Source organism: Sinohyriopsis cumingii, chromosome 10 (assembly GCF_028554795.1).
Source record: "Sinohyriopsis cumingii isolate HCF-2022 chromosome 10, ASM2855479v2, whole genome shotgun sequence".
NCBI lineage: Eukaryota > Metazoa > Mollusca > Bivalvia > Unionida > Unionidae > Sinohyriopsis > Sinohyriopsis cumingii.
In genome coordinates, this window is record NC_142970.1 from 41801757 (window position 1) to 41826635 (window position 24879).

General features: G+C 33.1%; 1 protein-coding gene across 3 annotated transcripts in view; it reads right to left on the reverse strand.

Moving 5' to 3' along the window:
• LOC149789929 (uncharacterized) overlaps window positions 1-21793 on the reverse strand; it is a 160198-nt gene extending 138405 nt beyond the window's left edge. The window contains exon 1 of one of the 3 annotated variants that reach the window (XM_089971994.1): window positions 21720-21793. The gene's annotated coding sequence lies outside the window, so the exon portion shown is untranslated. Of the gene's footprint in view, window positions 1-469; window positions 2484-11286; window positions 11734-21719 lie in introns of those variants that run through there. The other 2 variants (XM_089971993.1, XM_089971992.1) reach the window with 2 other exon arrangements.
• Window positions 21794-24879: the final 3086 nt, after the last annotated feature.

Consider the following 24879-nt stretch of genomic DNA (forward strand, 5'->3'; position numbering starts at 1 on the left):
TAAAAATATTCTTATCTAATTGTAAACAGGGGACATAATTCAGGAAAAAATAAGAAGAAAAAGAAAAACAGAATTGTGAATGTCATATAATGTTTTTGAATTTAGACCTTTTGGATATACCGTATTAAGACGGTGAATCCAATAGGTTTCCTTTTGCAGACGTTACATTGTATCATATTATCAACTTAAAACTTAAATATATTCTTGAGGATATGTTCCTCTTAAATACGCATGTTATAATATGTACAGAGTAGGCTGTCATCATTTTAATTATTGGAATAAATATTCTCCAATTTACTCTTAATGTTATGCCTCAACCTTGCGTATTCTCCCGATCAGCTGATTTTAGTCGCAAGCATTGTTATTGGAGTAATACGCAAACATTTTGAGATGGCCCCTGGTAAAACAACATCATCGTTAACTTTTGGCATATCTTGTACAACAATGCAAGAGTGTCAAATATAATTACCTCCTCAATCAGTCAAAGGTTACATCCAAATATCCGGGTAAGGCTGTCATTACTAATGATATCTCCGATTAATGTAAGAATTTTGGTCATTTAAAACACGGTTTGCAATATGTGATCAACAGGCTAGATTCCGCGCGCACTGCATGGTCATTTCGGATTGGTTGATTGATTGCCATGCTCACCAATCAATGCTTTGTATACCACAATACGTACGCGTGTTTAATGTCTGTACATCAATGAATGACTGCAGAAATGGAAGAAACAAACACACCAACTGAAAAACAAAAACCACAAACACTAACTACAAATCCAAGGGATAACCAAAATCCCAAAACTCTAAACTCCAACTTAAACCTAAACCTAAACACAACAAACAACACAACCCAAGACGAATAATAATATGGAACAAAAAACATCCACTAAGTAATTGCTTTTTTTTAATACAAAAAAAAACCTCCAAAGGAAAAAGTGGAAAAGAAATCAGTCTTTGACATAATTTCAATTAATACAAATGGCTTAGAAATAACTAAAGCTAACCGGATTATAAAAATTGCAGCAAGATATGATTTTATATGCCTGCAAGAAATACACCAAGTATCACATAAAACTATCAAATATATAGAGGACCAAATGGATACTCTATTTATCACAAACATTAATAGAAAAGAAATTTACTCAGGAGTAGGAATATTAATTAATAAAAAATGGTTATCATCCCAATGGAAAAAAATGATATACCAAATAATTTTGCAGGAAGATTATTACATATAACTATAAATAATCAACATATCATAAATATTTATGCGCCTGCTAAAAAACAGCAAAAATTAGAATTCTACAATGATCTTAATGAATATATCCAACCAATAGTAATAGAAAATACACCAATATTAGGAGACTTTAACAATGTAAGTGATGAAATTGATAAAACAAATGGCCTAACCCAACATGACAAAAAATTTCAAAAACACATAAACGATTGTATCCTAACTCATAATTTAATCAATACATATAGATATAAATACCCAAATAAACGAGAATATACGTTTAACTTTAGAAACACAAATTCAAGCTCTAGGATTGATAGAGCATATATGTACAAAGATATAATTAATAACCTGATAAATAGTAAAATATTAAATAATAAAATCACAACATAATAGAAATCAAAATTGAAGTAGGAAAACCAAATAAATGGGGAAATGGTACATGGAAAATGAACAATTCCATATTAGAACTACCAAAGTACCAACAAGAAATTGAAAACATATTAAAATTTGATAATTATTTCTCATATTATCTATGGGAAAAAATTTAAAAAGACATCACTGAAACTACAAAAAAATATCGAAAAATGATCCAACAAAATAACAAATTGATAATAGATGAATGTATAAAAATAACAGAAGACATAAACTCATTAGATATAGAAATACAAACTGCAAAAAAAGAATTACAAAAAAATAGAAGACTACAAGACACAAGGCTACAAAATAAGGGCAGGCAAATATGATAGCCTATATAAAACAGGTAAAAATATCTATGCTAAGGAAGAAAGTAGGAAAGCAACTGAAAGGAATATTACAGAATTAAAACATAATAATCAAATTATCCATGATAAAATACCTATCTTAGACTATATCCTTGAATATTACAAAAATCTGCATGAATCCCAAAACATAACTGAGGGAAAAATCAAACAATACTTAGATAAATTAAATTTACCAAAACTAAATGATGATACAAAAAAAATATATGATGCTCTTATTGATGAGCAAGAAATTACATAAGCCATTAAACAACTTAATATAAATAAATCGCCGGGATCCGATGGGATAACGGCGGGATTCTATAAAAAATTCAAATTACATTTAACTCCAATCCTTAAAAATGTATATAATACCTCCTTTTATAGTGGGGAAAGGACTTCTACTATGAGAGAAGGAATTATCACGTTAATTTATAAAAATAAAGGAAAACAAAATGAAATCCAAAATTGGAGACCAATATCCTTACTATGGGCTGGCAGGCAGTGAAGAGGAGTCAGCCACCTTAGTGAAGAACCTGGATGAAACATTTTCCAGATTTGACATGGAGATCAGCGCTGAGAAGACAAAACTGATGACAAATAGTGGCAAACAAATCTCAGCAAAGATTAAAGTCAGAGGACATGAACTGGAAACAGTGAGCCAGTTCAAATATCATGGTTCCAATATCACTGATGAGGGATCAAGAGCATAAATTTTGTCAAGAGCAGCACAAACAATGGCAGCTTTGTCAAAGCTAAGACCCATCTGGAGAGACAAGAATATCTGTCTGAAAACTAAAATCAGACTATTGCGAGCTCTAGTCATCTCAGTCTTTTTGTACTCATGTGAGGCATGGACCCTGACAGCATAATTACAACGAAGAATCCAGTCACCTGAAATGAGATGCTACAGAACCATTCTTGGCATCTCTTACATGGACCACATCACAAATGAAGAAGTGCCTAACACTATCAGGCGCGAAGTAGGCCAATATGAGGACCTCCTCACCACCGTCAAAATTAGAAAGCTGAAATGGTATGGCCATGTCACTAGAGCCAACAGTCTATCCACAACAGTCCTGCAGGGCAGCATCCAGGGCGGCAGAAGGAGAGGTAGACAGAGAAAAAAGTGGACTGACAACATCACAGAATGGACCAGGAAAAGTTTTGCAGAGACACAGGCATTGGCACATGATCGAGACAAGTGGAGGGTACTGGTCAGATGTTCAGCAGCATAGTGCCTCAACGACCACACTAGGTCATGAGACTGATGATGATGATGATGATGATGATCCTTACTAAACATTGACTACAAGATTATGAGCAAAATACTAGTCAACAGAGTCAAAGATAGTATGGAAGAAATAATTCATCACCACCAAACCTGGAGGAAAAAACAGGAAGATATTAAATAACACATTATCAATTAAAATAATATTAGATTATATGGAAGACAAAAATACAGGCGGAGCCCTTATCTTGATTGATCAAGAAAAGGCCTTTGATAGAATAGAAATTAATTATATAATACAAGTACTTAAAAAATATGGTTTTGGAGAAGATTTTATAAATTGGATCCAAATACTATATAATAACATCAGCTCACAGATACAAACAAATGGAGCAAAAACAAAACCATTTAAAATTAATAGATCGGTAAGACAGGGATGTCTTATTTCAATTCTACTTTATGTACTTAGCATTGAAGTACATGTATTGCATAATGCTATAAAACAAGATCAGAATATTCATGGTATTAACATACCAAATATGAATGAACAATGCAAAACTTTCCAACATGGAGATGACTGTAATATTATAATAACCACAAAATCATCTTATACATGCTTGATAAATCAATATAAAAATTTTTGTGAAGCTTCTGGTTCCCAAGTAAATGATAATAAAACTGAAATACTATTAGTAAGTCAATGGAAGGATAATCCACAAGGACTTCCAAATACACAAATCAGACACCAGATAAAAGTACTTGGTGTAGCGTATGGAAAAGAATGCAAAATGATAAATTTCTTACACATAAAGCAAACTTTAGAGAAACACATCAATATATGGACTGACAGAAACTTAAACTTTACGCATAAAATACAAATAGCAAAAACATATTTATACAACTCTTTATGGTACCTCTTTGATAATACAGAGTTTGAAAAATTATATTTAGACAAAACTGAGTCAATAATTATAAAATTTCTTTGGAAAAGAATACACAAATTGTCTAAAAGAACATTACAAAAAGGTTATGAACAAGGGCTACCAATCCTAACGAACAAACAACAAGCCAACATAATTTCAAGATTGAATATGTTAGACCAGCAACCACTATACTACTGGCAGGGACTATATATATATATATACATATATATATTGGTTTGGTAAACAAATAAAGTTGCAGCAAAATAGAAACATAATTTTTTTTAATAAACCACCACCTAGATGTATATACAAAGTCAATATGACAATTAGGAAATTCAAAGATCACGCTAATATGTGGCAAATATTCAACAACAGACCATTAATAGAGAAACAAATAAATGAAATAACAAATTCGGATCCTAATAAAATAGAAATTCAAGTACCTAATGTAGATTGGATTAAAGTGTGGAAACACTGTAGAGAAATAAAAGAACCAAACAAATATGGTAATATTTATCTCTATCCATAATGCATGGTGGACACAAGAACATGCATATAGAAGAAATATGATACACTCTATACCAAAATGTTTACTATTAATACTGCTACAGATAGAAAAGAACATATAATATTAGAATGTACACATTTAAATAATGAGAGAACTGAAGTAATAAACCAAATAACTGACAAGCTAGGTAATTTTAATCCACTAAACCTACTACATACAGCATATATTAACGATAAAAAAACATACCAAACAGTTATTAATTTCATTTACCACGCAATCAGTGAAAGAAATAGTAAAATATGGAGCATTGAAGCAGAATAATGTCTGAAAAGCCTAATGGCTAATTAAATAACATCAGACATTAACATTTATTAAAACTTATCAACATTTATTAACATTAATTAACATTTTACTATTACAATAAGAAATCCCCGGCCTGGAGAGCCTATAGGCTAGTGAAAACACACCAGGAGAGAGGGAAGAATGTGTTTGCTTGCAAACAAGGAACTAATATTGTAAAACCAAGTGGCTACCACGTGACCGCTCTATAATGAGAACACACAGACTTTCTCTTCTAATATACATGAAGGATACTACGACTGGTGATAAAGTCTGTCCGCCGTTGTAGCTTCATTGACCAGTACAAAATAAACAAACAACCATGTATAGCGGATTTGACTACAATAAAACAAGCTGTGGTGGGGCTCCAAGAGGGACAGATCATATCTGATTTTTTAACAAGACCCCTCGGAGCTCCTCCACATCTAACTCAAGCAATACAAATATGATTGAGCACAAAATTATAAATTACCATCTTATACGAAGAATTAATAGAGGGAACAAAACAGGAGATTATCATGATTCCCAAAAGGGGCCTGCAGAAATCCCTCTGGTAGAATAAATGGAAACAACAATTAGGTATCTTAACTTAAATTCAAAACTCAAATTATAAATAAGGGCGGGATGCCATGTGAGAAATCACATAAATGACACCCGAAATGGATTCATATCGGCTCCCCATCCCTTATAATTCATTTTTCATAAATGCAAACTATTTAATTTTAGATCATTTTGAATAGAAGATATTTATATAAATAAAGACGAGGCGGGGGATGGAAAATCATATGAGAAATGATACCCGAAAGGGATTTATCTGTTAACCTCTTCTTTATAAGTAATTCAATAAAAATTGAACATAACCAAGAAGAAAAAAATAAGGAAAAAAAAATTTCCTTCAATTAAAATAATACAATTTAACTGTAAAATTATATTACATGTACAATAAAGAGATATTACAGTACTAATTGAACATTAAAATTGGAAAAGTAAGTTAATAGATGAACGATGAATGTGACAGAGAATTAATCTCAAACGTTTATTAAAGTTTCTGATGATGGAACCTGTGCCACAGTCATATAACCATCTTTTTCCAAATTAAAACTCACGAAAATAATTATATATACATGAACAAGCCTGATGTACTACCAGAGACCTTCAGACAGACTCGGACGTTTCCATGGATCATTTCATGAAGTTGGACCCGGGGCAAATTCCTCAGCGATATGTACCGAAAACCAGCCTCGAGAAAATAATATACAAACTCAATTAACATATTTAGATCGAACACAGGTATTTAAGACCTACAACATAAACAAACTGACTCAACTAAATAAGAAACTAATGAAAATGTAATACTACCAAAACGTTTACATAATGACTAGAAATGTAAGAGTACTATGGTACATCAATTAAAACTTAATATAGCTCAACTCCCTGTTTGACAAACGGGAAGAGAGAAATACTCCGAATTAAGATACATGCACTAAAAAGTGCAAAAAATTGAACTATAAGAAAAACCACCATCCTTCTAAAACCCAATAAAAAACAGTATGCGAAGACATACTACAAACCCCCCTACACAATGCACAAACATACAAACATATATACACACTTATTACTCTTATATACTTACCTAAGAGAAAGAGTGGAACCATTTGACATAGATAAGCCAATACAAAAAAATATATGTGGAAAAAAAGGTATATATATATATATATATATATATACACACACGAATAAACGGGGCTAAATGACTCTGGCAAAGTCAACTACATAAAAAACATAATAAAAAGAAAAAACAAGGGGGAGGAAATTGGCCCATGACATTAACATGTCACTGGGGCAACAGTACGACCCTCCCTAAATCGGAAGTCCAAACTTATGGAACTCGGACCCCTAAAAAGTCCTATGGGGGTTGGAAAGTACATAAGATTTTGACTTCATGGGATTTAAAAAAAAACTTACAAATTTGATGATAAAAAAAGAAATTAACCCTGCAAAATTCAAAATCAACATTATTGTTTTTATACAATGAACATACACAGATGTATTAATGGAGGACAGGGTCAACCCACAATAAATACACTTTTAGATATAATCAAGATGTCACTTCTAAGTTCTAACCGGCTATATATGCTGGGACGGAGCTAAGAATTGTCAACAATAGACACAAGAGTCTGCTGTTTTATCAATTAAAAAAAACATACAAGGTCATTTTGTGTTGTCATATATTTCATCATATTTTATTGATAAAACATCTGACTTAATGTGGCCTGCAATGGAAAAAACGTAACTCCTGCATTCTTCTGACAAAGCAATATTTCATTTAACAGTAATTCCAATTGTTATGAATTGACATAATTTTCTTCGCTTTGACTGGATGCAAATGGTCACGTGATACTGATCTGGAATTTTTCACACATCGATAAATTTTGCGAACTACTTTTGGTTCCTTTTTACCAGATCATCTGATGTGAATTTTTACCTATATCAACGCCTTACACCATAATAATAATAACAACAAGCACCCACCCACCCACTCCTGTGATTTCCGATCAAAACAGTATATCACTGGCATGACCCGCTACGACATTCTACCCAGTATCACTGCATATAGAATCAAGGAATCTTGGCTAGCTAAGATAGGGATATGTATTCTATCGCAAATTTACACATCGATAAATACCCAACAATGAAACCGCTCCGGTGGCCTAGTGGTTAGAGTGCCCGCCTCGGATGCGGGAGGTCGTGGGTTCAATCCCCAGGCGAGTCATATCAAAGACTTACAAAAATGGTACTAACATCTGCCTCACTTGGCGCTCAGCATTAAGAGTTAGTGTTAGGACTGGTCGACCCGGTGTCAGGATAATGTGACTGGGTGGGACATCATGCTACATGTCTGCGGCATGACGGCCCAGTGCTAGACATCAATATAAATTGCCACATTGCAGACATCGTAGCAATATGACTGAACATTTTTTAAAAGCTACGTTAAAAATCAAAATCACACCACATCACACCCAACAATGATCATTTAATCCTATAATATTTTAAAATTAATATGATGAGTGTGATTAAAGAGATGATAATAAAAATTACAAAACACGTGTTATGGCTTTATTTTTATTTTTAAATGTACTGGAAAAGCATTATCCATATAGTCAGGCAAGAGTAAGATGTATTTTGGTGTAAAAAAAAAGTGGATAATTTCACCAAAAACATAATGGTTGGCATGTACAAGTCATGTCAAGACAAAGAAAACAGATGTTTAGACAGGTAATCATGATGCCCAAAAGGGACCTGCAGAAATCCCTCCGCCATAACAAATGATAATTCAAAGAAAAATTCAAAAATCAAACTACAAATAAGGGCGGGATGCCATGTGAGAAATCATAACCAATACCCGAAAGGGACTCATAGCGGCTCACCCTCCCTTATAATCCTTTTTATATAAATATGAACTAGTACAATTTAGACCATTATGAATAGAGCTATATAAATAAAAACGGGGTGGAGAATGAAAATTCATTTGAGAAAATGATACCTGAAAGGGACTCATCCGCAAACCTCTTTTTTATAAGTAATCTAGTAAAATTGAACACAAATAAGAAACGATGAAGAAATAATTCAATTAAAATATAATTAAACTTAAAAATTATATGTTAATAAAGAAAAGATACAGTACTAACTGAACGTTAAAATTGGAAAGTAAACTAATAGATGAACGATGAATGTGACAGAGACTCAATCTCAGACGGTTATTAAAGTTTCTGATGATGGAACCTATGCCCAGTCATATAACCATCTTATTCAAAATTTAATCAAAACTTAAGGAAATAATTATATATACATAAACAAGCCTGATGGACTACCAGAAACCTTCAGACAGTCTCAGAAGTTTCCACTACAGAGCATCCCGCTGCTTGATGGCAGGAAAATGTTTGCCCCAACACCAAAATTGAAATAGAGCGCCAGGAGGTAAATTTGCCCACGGATCATTTCATGAAGACTGACCCGGGGCAAATTCTTCAGCGAAATGTACTGAAACCAGCTTTGAACAAATAATATACAAACTCAAGTAACACATTAAGATCTAGTACACGTACATAAGACCTACATAATAAACTATTTGGCTCAACCAAATAAGAAACTAATGGAAATATAATACTACCCAAAAGTATACAAAATGATTAGAAACATAAGAGTACTACGGAACATCAATTAAAACCTAATATAGCTCTCAACTGCCTGTTTGACAAACGGGGAAAAGAGAACTACACCGAATTAAGATATAAGCACTAAAAAGTGAAAAAAATTGAACCTTAAAAAAAAAACACCACACTTTTAAAATCTAATATTAAAAAAAAAAAAGTATGCGAAGACATACTACACAACCCCCCCCCAAGATACACAAACATACAAACATATATACACACTTTATTATTCTTATATACTTACCTAAGAGAAAGACTGGAACCATTTGATATAGGTAAGCCAATACAAAAAAAACATACGTGAAACAAAATTTAAAAAAATAAATAATAAAAAAAATATGTGCATATATTTATGTATGCGCAAACTAATACACGAATAAAATGGGTTAAATGACTCTGGCAAAGTCAGCTACATAAAAAACAATACAAAGAAAAACATAGGGGAGGAAATTGGCCCACGATATTAACATGTCACTGGGGCAATAGTACGACCCTAAATCGGAAGTCAAAACTTATGGAACTCGAACCCCTAAAAAGTCCTATGGGGGTTGGAAAGTACATAAAATTTTGACTTCATGGGATTTAAAAAAAACTTACAAATATGATGATACAAAAGAAATTAACCCTGCAAAATTAAAAATCAACATTACTGTTTTTATACAATGAACATACACAGATAATTTATGGGAGGACAGGGTCAACCCACAATAAATACACTTTCAGATATAATCAGGGTGTCACTTCTAAGTTCTAACCAGCTATATATGCTGGGACGGAGCTAAGATGTGTCAACAATAGACAGTTTCAAAAAAGAAGTTGTGGTAAGTGCTACGATATATCTATATGAAATGAATGACTTGTGTCGAGATGAGCAGTTTGAAGGTAAACGGCTGATTAGCAATTGTTGTACTGAGTGTATTTTCATACGCACAACTTAAAACCAATTCGCTGTTGTTCTCAGGCATCACTGGTTTCCAAATATGCAAATTCATACAAATTATCGCATGCACTGGCAACATCTCTTTGTTCCAACAACTATCCCCACATTGAGCCCCAGAATATAACAAATCATTCTAGTGACACTAAAGAGACATAACTCTAAAATGGACTTGAATTGTGTTCCTAGATGCATACTTTAAACCTTCATTTGGTCTTGTTTACATCCATGATCCTTGTGAGCAACAATGATATATATATTCATTTCAAACATGAAGACTGATGCTCAACTGAAGATAAAGAAAAAGAATCATCCAACCTTGGAAACCTTTATTTTATCATTGATATTTCAGCAAACAAATCAATTTATTGACTACTTCTAAATTTTGGGAAAAGGGCTTTTCATTTTTATCATATTAATCATTCTAAACATCAAGAAATATGCATTTTAACGATTCAGGCTACAATACGTAAAGAGTGGTTCCCCTTTATCAGAACTTTGTACATCATAGAAAAAATGCATTTCCTTTTGCACTGGTTTTGAAATCATGGTAGGCAACTTTAAAGCTATTTTTAAAAAATGTGATTGTAGTTTGCTGCTGTTTATTTATTTTTTTTAAATTAATTTTTTTGTTCCGTTCTCTTTTTGTTTTTGGTATTGTACTTTTTTACCATGGGGAAAAACTGTTACGGTAGCAATGAGAAACAAGGATGGTCGGCCGACTGCAAAATCATTTTCTTGCCTCAGAAATCACAGAAATAGTAGTGCCATGTACAAATGAGTTCAGAAACTAATGAAGCGGGTTGGGGTGTGGTGCATAGCAGCAAAGAAATTTTTTATTATTTTATGAAACTTAAAAATTAAATATTTTCTTGCGGAAATGTTTCTCTTTAAAACGCGTGTTATAATACGTACATAGTAGGCTGTCGTCATTTTAATTATTGAAATAAATGTTCTCCAATTTACTCTTAATGTTATGCCTCAACCTTGCGTATTCTCCCGATCAGCTGATTTTAGTAGCACGCATTGTTATTGGAGTAATACGCAAACATTTTGAGATGGCCCCTGGTAAAACAACATCATCGTTAACTTTTGGCATATCTTGTACAACAATGCAAGAGTGTCAAATATAATTACCTCCTCAAGCAGTCAAAGGTTACATCCAAATATCCGGGTAAGGTTGTCATTACTGATGATATCTCCGATTAATGTAAGAATTTTGGTGATTTAAATCACGGTTTGCAATGTGTGATGAACATGCTAGGTCCCGCTCCCACAGCATGGTCGTTTCGGATTGGTTGATTGACTGTCATGCCCACCAATCAATGGTTTGTATACCACAATTCGTACACGTGCTTATTGTATGTACATCATTGAATGTCTGCATAGTCAAGTCAATAAGTTCCAAATTTCGGACTTGAAAAGAATGGGTCGGTATACAGGTTTAGACCGAGATCCAAAATTTCAGAAAAATCAGAGAAATAGCATATCTATATTACTAAATGTGGTAGCGACTCTAAGTCTTAGAACTTAGGAATTATGGAAAAATAAAGACAAATTGTAAAAGCAATAAAGAAACTCAGTTTACAAATACATGTAAACCATTCTAAGACAGAAATATTATTAAAAGGAAAATAAAGAATCGTGTCGGACTCCCACGAGAACTCATAAAAACAATGCACAAAAGCATTAGGAATAACATGGTTAAAACCACAAACAAACGAATTTGTAATTTTCAAAATATACTTTCAAAAACTTCAAAAATATGTATTCACATGGAAAACATGATATTTATAAACTTTGTGTTTCACAAATTGCAAAATAATTTCATTATGGCTAATTATTATAATGAGTTGGAATAAACCTCAAAACTTCCATCAAATTTGCAAAATCAATCCCTCAAGATGTTAAAAAAACTAAAAGACTAATAAAAGAGAATTTTGGATCCTAAAATATGGGAAATAGAAAAGATGAAAATATATGCAATTAGATACAGAAAACATGTTTTGGAGAAACTGAAGTGTAAGGTAGAATCTTAACATTTAAATATAAAATTTAAACTAGCATGGACAAAATATTCTTTGCTAAATAACAGCCACTAAAATTCAAGCAATATTACTAAGAGGCCTACATGATTCATAGTGGACAGGGGAAATAACTTTATAAGGCTTGAAAAATTAACCCCCATGATCACTGTGTAAGAACCAGCAGGATACTAAACTACATGTTATAATAAAAGCATGCATAAATAATTTCTAGAAAAACAAGTCCTCTTCTTAACCTCAGGTCACAATTAACATTTTCTAAATAAAACTATTACCTAATGGAAAAGTTGATTCTAGAAGGTTCTAAATGTTGACAAGATAAAATCCTAGTTATAATTAATAGGTTTGTTTCTAAAATTATAATTAAAAATGTAGTAAACAACTTGTAGACCTAGCAATTCATGGGTTATTTCCAAAGTTCTCGACTTAGAATGAGATAAATATGTTGTTTACAAAACCAAATTCAATGATTCAGGTCAGGTAGAGGATGAACTTAATTTTGGACAAAGTCAACCCACAAATTTGCACAATTATCCATAGCATATAATTAATAAAAGTAATCTAGCAAAACAAAGCAAATTAAATATACATAACAATATATATGAAATCATGGGTACAAGAAGGGAAGATATAATGAGAAAAACAAAATGGAATTTAGTAAATCAGGAAATAAATTTTTAACTCAGTTTAATCAAAATGAACAAATCTAATTCATGCGAGGAGAAAGGGACAGTCTAATCTTCCTAATGTCCCAACACCAAAACATTCTCAAAACTACCCAAATACATTTTTTAATCAAACATGAGATAAACTGGAAATGAATAGATCAGGAAAACATGTACTTCAGTTCAACAAATATTAAGAAAAGTAACTTGAGTCAGGAGAAGGACAGTTGTATTTACCTTCTTAATGAACCACTCCGGTGCCCTAGTGGTTAGAGCATCCACCTTGGATGCGGGAGGTCATGGGTTCGATCCCCGGCCAATTCATACCAAAGACCTACAAAAATGGTACTAACAGCTGCCTCGCTTGGTGCTCAGCATTAAGAGGTTAGGGTTAGGACTGGTCAGCCTGGTGTCAGGATAATGTGACTGGGTGGGACATCATGCTACATGTCCGTGGCATGATGCCCCAGTGCTAGACATCACTATAAACTGCCACACTGCAGACATCATAGCGATATGACTCAAAAACTGTTAAAGCTATGTTAAAAATCCAAATCATACACACCTTCTGAATGGGTATGTGTGTTTAACGGGATGCTCCATTCTCATCACCTTGGGGATGGAATTTAAGCCAATTACCCAACAAACACTTCTAGATTAAGTACTACAAATCAAATGCTCAAAAAATATATCGTTCATTTTCAGATCAAACTGTTGTCCTGTTCATATTTCAGATTAGCCATTACAATTACTTTAACAAGAATTGTTGAGGGAGGGACAATTATATATCTCCTCTTAAGACAGGTTTCCATAGTGCATGCTGCATCCTCCCTCCCACATAAAACAACTTAATGACATATGCATAAAGGATAACTTTGAACCTTACTTAACTCCAAACCTTACAGAATTAACAGTGTTTTTCCATCATTTATGCACCACAAACCACTTCAATGTAGTGTACAACTCCAGGTCAATAATTATATTTTTTTGTTATCATATTAATCAGAATTGTCAGCAGAAATTTTTCGACGCATCAGGAGTTGGATGTCAGTTGTGGTTAGTTTTTTTTTTTAAATCTGTTGTTTTTAAGGTGTAAAGCATATATAATTTCAATCCAGTTACTCCGTTTTCCCTCTACCCTCATATGTGCTTCAGAGATCCCATATTTTTTTTTATTTCACCAGTTTTGATACCAAAGTTTTTAGTTTTTTTTTTTTTTTTTTCTCAGGTTGACACCTGGTTTTGACACCAAGGTGATGGCACACCTAGGGTATACACTGACAGTTGTCAAAAATACTATTCAATCACATCTGTCTGTGTGGGTTTTAGTCATGGGTATTGACCAATGTGGATATGTCAGAAACCTTGCCAGTAGCTTCTTGTGTTGGTGGTTCCTTAAGGGGTTTTACCGGGTTCTTCCGCCACCATTTATACTGGCCGCCATGTATAACCTATCCTGTGCTGAAAAATGGCAAAAACCCTACAACAACAACAACAATCACATCTGAGTCAAGAGTAATTTGAACCCATTTTTGAAGCAATCTTAATTTGCTCTTAATCACCAAGTATAGATATTTCCCTGCACTATATGTTTTCAAGTCTGTATAAGAAACCATTTCAATCTGTAAAACAATGATGGACACATGAGCATCAATACATTACAAAACAGATGCAGGTTCAATACCATATTATTACACAACTTTTGGCCAGTTAATCTAAAACATATGAAAGGTTAACTTTCTTTAGTTGCAATTGCACATATTCTCCTTGTCATGTCTTGCACTCCTTCCATGCAACATTTCTCTCATGGTCCAGTTAGGGACCCTTTGTATCAAGGCCACCTGGCTAAAGGGGAAATTTTACAAGCTCATTGATGGCTGCTATTCTATGTCTATACCATACAAGAATATTACTAAATGAAGCAGACATGCCTCTTCCATCTTGTAACCTATGTTCTGCCTTTTTACATTGATTTCTCAAAATTACTAAATAAAGTAAACTTGTTCTGCTATCTTTCTTGTAACCTACTATTATACCTTTTCTATATTTATTTCTCATCATCTGAAACGAAACAGATATTGCTAATGAATGTTGGAAGCTAATCAAGTTTTTGGATAAGATAACCATCTCAAGACTTTTGTAATTTAGTGTAAAGAAAGTGAGAATTGTCTCTATTTATATGTGGGGATGAATTCAACTCTGTGTGTGTGTGTGTGCCGTCACTTCATACTAACATATGAACTGTTTGTATGCATGCAGGTTTGTATATTAGCTATTCATACTCTTAAATATTAGAACTGTTTGGACATGTGTTTGTATACTGTCACTTCATACTGACTGCTCTGGTAGCCTAAGTGTTTAGACCATCTGCCACAGATGTGGGAGGTCATGGGTTCGAACCCCAGCAAAGTCATTCCCAAGATTTATAAAAATGGTACTCACAGCTGCCTCGCTTGGCGATCAGCATTAAGAGGTTAGTGTTAGGACTGGTTGGCCTATTGGTGTCGAAATAATGTGAATGGGTGGGACATGATCCTACATGTCTGCAGCATGATTCCCCAGTGCTAGTCATCACTAAAAACGGTCACACTGCAGACATCGTAGTGATATGACCGAAAACAAATTAAAGCTACATTACAAATCCAAACCACACACAGACACTTCCTTCAAACTTTTAAACATCTGAACTATTTTTATAAATGTGTTTGTATATTAATATTGTCACTTCATGCCCTTAAATATCTGAACTGTTTGCATGCATGTGTGTTTGTATATTGTCACTTCATACCCTTAAACATCTGAACTGTTTGCATGCATGTGTGTTTGTATATTGTCACTTCATACCCTTAAACATCTGAACTGTTTGCATGCATGTGTGTTTGTATATTGTCACTTCATCCTCTTAAACATCTGTTGTCTAATGTTGTAAAGCGCTTAGAGCTTCTCAAGATTAGGTGCTATACAAAGTCTTCATTATTATTATTATTATTATTATTAAATAAAGTTTGTATTATTATTATAATTATTATAATTATTATTCTATTTCTGTGTCTATGACTCATTAACAGGATCTAAAATATTATGATTATTATTATTATTATTATTATTATTATATGTGTGGAATTAAATTTCTGTGTTTATGACTCAGCTTATAAATTCCAAAGAGATTACTTCTTTTCATATCATCATGAGAAAATAAATATGATAAGATGCCAATCTGATGTCAGTCAAATCCTTTTCCTAGTTTTAAGTTCTGGAAAGTCTAAAAATCCTGACTATTTTCCAGATCAAAGAGGTTCTAATAAAAAAGACCTCCCAAAACAAATTATACTTGAAATAACACTATATTTTGTTTTATTCAGAAGCAACTACATATTATAAGAAATCTTTTGATGTAAACCCATGTCAATGTTACTTTCAAATACAGAGTAGCAAGATATTTAATATGGCTGTCCAGGCAACCATATGTGAGGTCTCATCTACATTTCATTTAGAGATAAACAGATGTCATAAGATGTCATCAAGTGAAAATTCAATCAGTAGTTTCCGCATACCAAAAAGCGGATATGACGTACATTTATCCCATCAATTCAACCTAGTCATTCAATTGTTTGATTTCCCCACATAAATGTCTATGTGATATATCTTATGATTGGGATTTTGTACAGCAACTATGGTGCACTGTGTTGCATATGGATGTTACCAAAAGAGTGACGATGGGACAAAAGGGTTATATGGGGGTGGGGTGTCATCAAGATGTGATGAGCATGGTTTTAAGAACAATCAGCAATGAAATTCATTGACAGTGAATCCAACCCACTCTGATATTAAAATACCTGTATGTTATTTAATTTTCTTACCGTTAATTGTTTTGAGCCTGCAGTTGGCAATTGCTTTCCTGACTCTTACTTCTTAGTCTAATGTAGTGTTAGACCTCATGTGGTGACCTCGCTAGAGTTCACTTCCAGGTCATTGCTAGTTTTTCATTGAAGTTTTGTAGAAGACTGTTTTTATCATTCTCCACAAAGAAACTGTTCCTTGTAAAGTAATTATTGTTTAATAAATATTTATTAGGTTACTGTAAAAAAAAATATAGTCTTTCATTGAATATTCTTATTTTCCTGAACATACTCCTTAGAAGGGGGGGGGGGGATTTTCTGCTGAATTCTGTATGCCTTACAGGATTTAGAAGTTTGTCGGAACTGGGAAGATGGTCAAACATTTATCTTAAGGATCTATCCCAGTTTTAGGTCAGAAATTAAAATTATAGGTACATATGCCTAATCTACTAGTGCCTCAACTTATACTAAATAAAAATTGTTTGATTATAGTCTATTTCATATAAGGGGTAAGTAATAGGTAAAATCATCACATGTACATGATTTCTCTAAAATTATAAGCATACAGATTTAATTTTCTTATAGCAAAGATTATCTGTCCATTCAAAAGGTTTACTGATCTGAAATTTTCATTTTAAATCCATAGTATTTTTTTAAACTGGTGTAATTGAGTTTTTTGTTATTAGCCAAAGTATTTTTTCTGTTTTACTGTGATATTCACCACTGTGGCAGTATAATCAAATAGGATGATAGTTTCAATTATTTTTAATTCTTAATCATATCGTTTAATTACATATTTACATGTGTTATTGTTGAATTTGAATTTTATTTTTGCAATAAAACTAAGGAACCTAATATCAGGGTTTCGTTATTCAATTAATTTTAAGATACCTATGCAAACATGCATTCACTTTATTACACTTTAATTGCATATTACTACATACATCCACAATGGTGACAGTCATTTAAACACACGCTACCAAAGGACATCACAATATTGGTGATTTGCAATTACAGTTGCAAATACAGTGTAATTGTAAATAATTACTCAGTTACACCAATTACGTTGTATTTGAACCTAAGTCTGTTACATGTATGTAGGACTCTGCTTCATCTATTCTTGGGAATATGTGTCAACTGCATGTATACCTGGGGCAAATATGCAACACAGAGACTGAACTAATGGATAGTTATTGGATATCAGTATGTGCATTTTACTGTGCAGGAATATGTGAAACAAAAGCTGCACAGTGACTGGGAAAAAAATATAACTGGTTATCACAATATAGATTGTATTCACTACACAAACCATGTAAACTGTTCCACACTTTATCCCTCTTCTGGAGCCATGGGTGGCCAAGTGGTCTAATAATCTCACCTTTACAGATTACTTGCACATCTCATATCTGCCTGATTTGGGATGCTCATCCAAGTGGGTATGTGAAAAACTTGCTGGTAGCTTCCCAGGTTATCCCTCCACCAAATATACTGGCCAGCATATATATACTATCATTACTGAAAAACAGTGTTAAAACCCACAAATCAAACCAATCATGTCTTCCTCTAACCCGAACCCCCAGGTCCTGTACTAGGTTTCCTGGCTAATGGCTTATATGGAACATAGAACAGATACCATTCACCATGCAGCTATGTTACAAAGCAGGTTAGCATGAAGCAGAGGGTGATTAAAAGCCAAAGGGTGCATAAGAAAGCAAAAAGCAAGCATGCTGTAAATTGTATATAATTAGCATGGATTTTCTTTTTTGGTGCAGAAATGGTTCAAGACTGAATCTGATGCAAACAAAACCCAGTTTACGGTCTGCATTGTGTGAGTCACTAAATAAAAACCATATGCACTGTATCCAACAAAAAAATACTCTTATTTGTTTTTAAAAAGCAAAATGAATACATTTTGTACATATCAACACGTGAATCATATCGGCAGGCAAAAATAAAGTCACACTCTTTAGAAAAGGATATACATAAATATTTTGCAGTATTTCTCTCCAAACTATTTGTCCCATCCATGCCACATCTGTCTTCAGTTTTGCTGAACACTTTATATGAAGTTTATCTTTCTATAGCAGTTAAGTTGAGTAAATATTACAATATCTTCTGACAGTTAAGTTCATCACAGCATTTAAACATCATGAAGAAACAACAAAAATAATGAGTTATGAATTTCAAGTCAAAGGAAATTTATCTGCAAATGGCTATGCAATATAAAATCCTTGTGATAATGGTCAAATTCATGGACAAATGCTTTCAAATCTGATTATTCAAAGTATTTTTGTAAGTAATTTCCAAATTAGTGATGATCTAAACTCGAGTGGAATACATACTCATGGTTGAGAGTTTGTTCTGAAACCTAGAGTTGTGTGAAAACATTTTCATGCCTGCACTGCTCTTGAAATTCAAAAGGCATATGTTACCATTATATTCTTTATGTTTGAGATCTGGTAATAATCCTGTTGTAATTTAAAATATATATATATTGTGAGAGAGAGAGAGAGAGTTTTAAAAAACTACAGTATTATTAGTAATTTTAACAAATATTAGCACCTCAGCAGCACACTTCAGGAAGTCTCAACATGAATATACTTATTTATTTCTCAAACTCGAGTAAAAAAGTGCTAAAATTTATATGACAAATACAGAAATGTTATATAAATGAAATAAAACTATAACAGTACATTCTTTGTTAACTGATGTTACTCAACAGTTTTAACCTTTATTTTAACCTTCAAATGATTCAAACAAATTTTACCAAATTATTATCATGCTTATATTGAATGTCCATTCACATGGGATATACCAGACATAACAAAATCTTCTACTAAAACACCCAAGTCAAGATATCTCACAATGGCAACATGTTTAAAATATCAGCCAGGTGACCATACTGGATGTTATATTGACATAGTTTTCATTGCTGATTAACAACAGAAGATGAAATATTCTCAAGAAAGTTGTCTATCGATACAATTTTCTGTTTAGGATGAGTAGCAAGAACAAGTGTGTGTCTGATTTTGGTTTTTAACATAACTTTAGCAATTTTTTAGTCATATCACTACAATGTCTGCAGTGTCACAGTTTATAGTGATGTCTATCACCAGGGCATCATGTCCCACCCAGTCACATCCCTATGAAAACAAATTCATGACTTCATGAACAACCATGAAACTGTTCATGAATGTTCTTCAAATGTTCATGATCAGTTCATCATTTGAGTTCAAGAACAAACTGTTCATGAAAGTTCCACAACTAAGTTCATGAACACTTCAAGAATTTTGATGAATCATGTACTCAAAGTTCATGAACACACTGATGAACATTTATGAACTATTATAATATCTTTGAAGTTCCTGAAATATCATGTCATGATTATCCCCGACTCCAGACTGACCATTCCTAACACTAACTTCTTAACCCTAAGCTGCAATGGGGCCATACTGGATGACAGATGCAGTGGGGCCATACTGGACGACAGATGCAATGGGGCCATACTGGATGACAAGTGTAATGGGGCCATACTGGATGACAGATGCAATAGGCCTTACTGGATGATAGATGCAATGGGGCCATACTGGATGACAGATGAGCAAAACTTTCATTCAACTAATAATACATCAAAAGAAGTATTTTGTTGAAAACCTCCTCATGTTGATATAGCTTTTATCAGAGATACTGATGAAATGAGTTTCTAGAGGGCCAACATATTCAAGATCAGATCAGCACCATTTATTTAGGACCAACTTGAGATCAAATTAAGTCTTCTAGAATTAAACTCCATGCAGATATGGCTTTTAATTTAGAAGAATTAACTAGAAGACTGTCAAAATTATGCAAAAATGGCCATGCTGGATATCTTTGTAGTATTATGTGACTAAATGTTGAAATGTTCTCTCTGTGTGATGAATCTGACTTGTTTAGCTTGCTGAAACAGCAGCAAATTTGTCATTGTTCTTGGAATAATACTGAAAATTATGTATCAACTTATCATTTTTCACAAACTACTTTTATTAATTAATTTTGATTTTTGTACAACACCGTTGGGAAGGGAACTTACATTGGTATCACATGAAAATTTAACCTCTGATGTCATGGATGTATAGGCTGCTAGGCTTTTTGTACCAGCAATGAAAAATGGAGTACTAGGTCAACTTTTATCAACACTAGATGCATATCTTGCATCAAAAAATAAAAATGTAATAAACGTTCTATTCACAATTTTTGAGGAGATGAAACATGTTCCAGTTCATTCTTGTAAGTACAGGTAAATGTAATGCCATTTAATTTTGCCAGGCTTATTAATAAGCAGCTACCCCAATGTGGTTTATGTGAATTCCAACTTTATGATGGGCAATGCACTCTGACCCCATACCCCAACCTAAATTTCAGAATATCTAAGATGTAGTGGGTAAGATCAGAGGAAACTGACTAGCTGGTATGACTTTATGTTTAGGAGTTCTAAAACTAGTTAGATGGTGGTTGCCAAGATGGCTATATCTATTTTGGATGTCATATTGATTTCAGACCAAAATGACATCACGTGTTTTAGTGAAAATCCCATGATGATATGATCAATCATTCTGAATATCGAGATGGTCAATGTGGTGGAAATGTTGGATATGCACGTGGGAACACTTTCATTTAAGATCAACTATATCTTGGCATGAATGTGTCAGGAAATTTATTCTCTATGATGTTTAGGAGTAATATCAGATAATGTAAAATGGCCATCCCCCAAAATCTCCTGGTCTATAAATATACCTGTGATGATTTATAAAATAAAATCCATCACTTTCAAACAGTGAGGGGAATTACCCCTGCCCCTAACTTTTTGTTTCTACTGTAGAATAGACCCTGACTTAAAAATATGATTGTGTAAATAGTATTAAAGGTGGATCATCTATCCATATCACACATCAGAGGTTGTGTAATGTGATGCTGTTATACTGAAAGTGAGCTATCAATACACAATATGGAAACAATAATTGATGCATTAATGGACTACTTACATTTCCTTGTTCTTCTGAATCTGTACGACTTCCTACTGGAAAAGAAAAATTGTCCCAGCTAATTGGCAATACCACCAAGACATTGAATTTCAATGAGGTATTTATTAAAATCTGTACAAACTAAAGATTACAGTAAAATATGTCTGGGAACAATTCAATTGTCATAAGACATCAGGGGCTCTAATGGCCAAAAGTATTTACAGGAAGGCCAGACAAGATTGTTCCTTCTCGTTCAACCTGCTGAGCACTGAAAGCAATGAAAGCATCTCAGAATGACCATGTGATGGGGTAATGTCTTGAAATAACTTGAGTGCCTTGCTCAGCAACATTTCCGGCTAATCGGCTCAAACCCAACTGCATGTAATACAAAAATCAACAAAAGTCAGGCTTAATTTTACAATATTTCATTTAATTATGTTTGTTTTATATTCTCCACATTTTGAAAAAAAATTTAAATAAATTTAAATTTAATAGATCGGCAAATTAAATCTCTAAAAGTGGGTGGGATGGATATTCTTTTCTTTCTTCCTTTTCCTTCACAACTATTTTTACTTCAAAATTATATGAGAGTTCGCTGGGTTTGGGGGAGGAGATTAGACTATCACACTTGCATCTAGGTTGATAAATAAAGTTCAAAATTATGACTGACTTCCCTATATACCCCGCAAAAGACTTAATTAAATAAAATAAAAAATAAAAAAGCCATAGCAACGTTGCACAAAAATAATTTCATACATCAATTATTTATAACTTCTAACCTGACTGACATCATTGGGTTATAGCCCTGTTATCCTGTGTGTATTTCAAATGCATTGGATGTTCCTTAATAGCATGGCGTAATATTTGATCTAATGAAATGTGTGTGTGTGTGTGTGTGTGTGTGTTTCTTGAAATAGACTGAGTGTCTTACTCAAAAAGATTTTGAGACCACTTGGCTCAATCCAATTAATTCATAAAAATCAACTCAATAAAATAACATTCAGACTTATTTCATTTAACTAGGTTTGTTTTATTTTCATAAATTTATTCACCAACTTTTCAAACTGAAGTCAGTAAATAAAATCTATAAAAAGTAGGTGGGGTGGATATACAATTCTTTCTTCCTTTCCTCCTTTTCCTTCGTAACTTTTTTTTAACCACCCCAAAGCAAAATTATTTGGTAATTCGGGAGGGGGGGTGGGGGGGGGTGGGATTGCTCATATCTAGCTTGATAAAATGTATTCTTGTTCTTTTTGAAAATTAAACAATAATGGTTTGTATCTTTAAGTTAAGTTACCTGAGAAACAAATATTGCATTTTTAAAAAAATTAGAAACTTAAAATTTCCTTAAAATGTAACAAGATGAAAATCTTAAAAATTATAGATGATTTCACTATAAACCCAACCACATATTAAAATAATTCAAAAAGAAAGAAAAATTTCGTATTCTTTGAAACAAATGCACAGAACTTCCTCATTTCATTCATCAATTTCAAATTTATAACCTACCTGTCTTCTAGCACTGTTACCTTTTGTGTATTTCAAATACACGTGATTTTCCTTAATAACACAGCTACGTGGGCGAGTCCATGTTTTGCCAGACAAGTGAGATATTGTTCGTCGTCTTAGATAAGTAATTCCTTTTATTTTCGTAATATTAGGAATTCTGTACCTTTAGTGAACTTGTATTTTTTTCTAACAAATGGTGTTAGAAATATTAAAACTATGTGTTGCTGGGAAAGGACATAGACCTCTGACTGGTTCATGACAACATCTTCCGTTTGGTTTTAAAATCATTTTTTTGTTTTTTACTGACGGTTATCTTGTGATATAAATTTCTAGTTACAAAAAATATAAATAGAAATTCATTGTTAAAGCAAGGGAACATTAAGACCTGGGTAAAGAATAAATATGTGTCAAGAAATACGGTGTATAGAACAAGTGAATACATCCAACGGCCATCTTTGTAATCTATATTTAGCCAGATTGAATGGCACGCGCTTGGAATGAAAGCGACACCTGGTGGATAAACTCGGTATAAAATGTCGTCGTCCTTTTCAATCGGTGATAAATTATGTCTATAAAATCTATGTTATTTTTATTTACATATAAATAAATATATTATAAATAAATAGTAAAAATAAATGTAAATCACTTAACAATATTAAAGTGAACTTAATATAAATTTTATAACATCAAATTACTGCTTTATTTATATGTAACTTCATATCAACATGACTAAACTGTCATGTTGACATTTTGTTTTCTAAATTTAAAATGAAATCTTTGAGAATTTTCAATAAATTAAGTTTGTAATTTTATTTATTACGTCATTAAAAGTTTTTAATGTCAATAAAATATAAGAAATATGAATTACCTTGATACACGGGACGGAATACAATAATGTAACGACTCCCCCTGCATTTGGCATACATACGTCCATTGTCCCAGAATATGGCTTGGAGACGCCATGGAATTCCCTGTGTGAAAATGGCGACAAGTTGACATGAAGCTGTAAGTTGATGAATACAGGAATCATCACTGACTCCATAGTTACATACGAAAATATTCCTGTCTTCATTTATAACGATTGATGTCGGGTCTTGTAGACGTTGATGTTTGTATGTATATTTACATTGACTGGGATTCAAAATGTCGAATCCATATACACCAGTATTATCAGGGGATTCATAACCAGCATAACACAAGACATAAATCATGTTGTCTTTTGTTGTCATTCTACTCAATCCGTACCCTTCACAAATCCGGTGAATTGTGTCAACATGTCCGTCATCAAGAGACACAACACACCAGTACATCGTGCCCCGTCTTACACCACTGACAACAAGACTGTCATTCAATCTGACAACACCATGATATTTATCCATTACTCCATCTAGACGTAAAGTCCTGGTCGTTTTAATATCACGTGACATGTCTGTAGTATCAATGGCCATCATTTGTATCTGACCGTCTTGATGAAGGACACAAATTGTCATGGCGTCTATCAGACACATGTCACGTGGTACTGGCTTCAGTCTGTCTGACGATGCCAGGAATTTTCCATCATGGAGTCGATGTATGTGGACTTTCCACGTATTGAGGTCTAGGACGACTATCTTGTCTTGGCAGACGACAATAGACTTGTAGTTGGGGGACTTGTCGGCTGTGGAAATAAAGT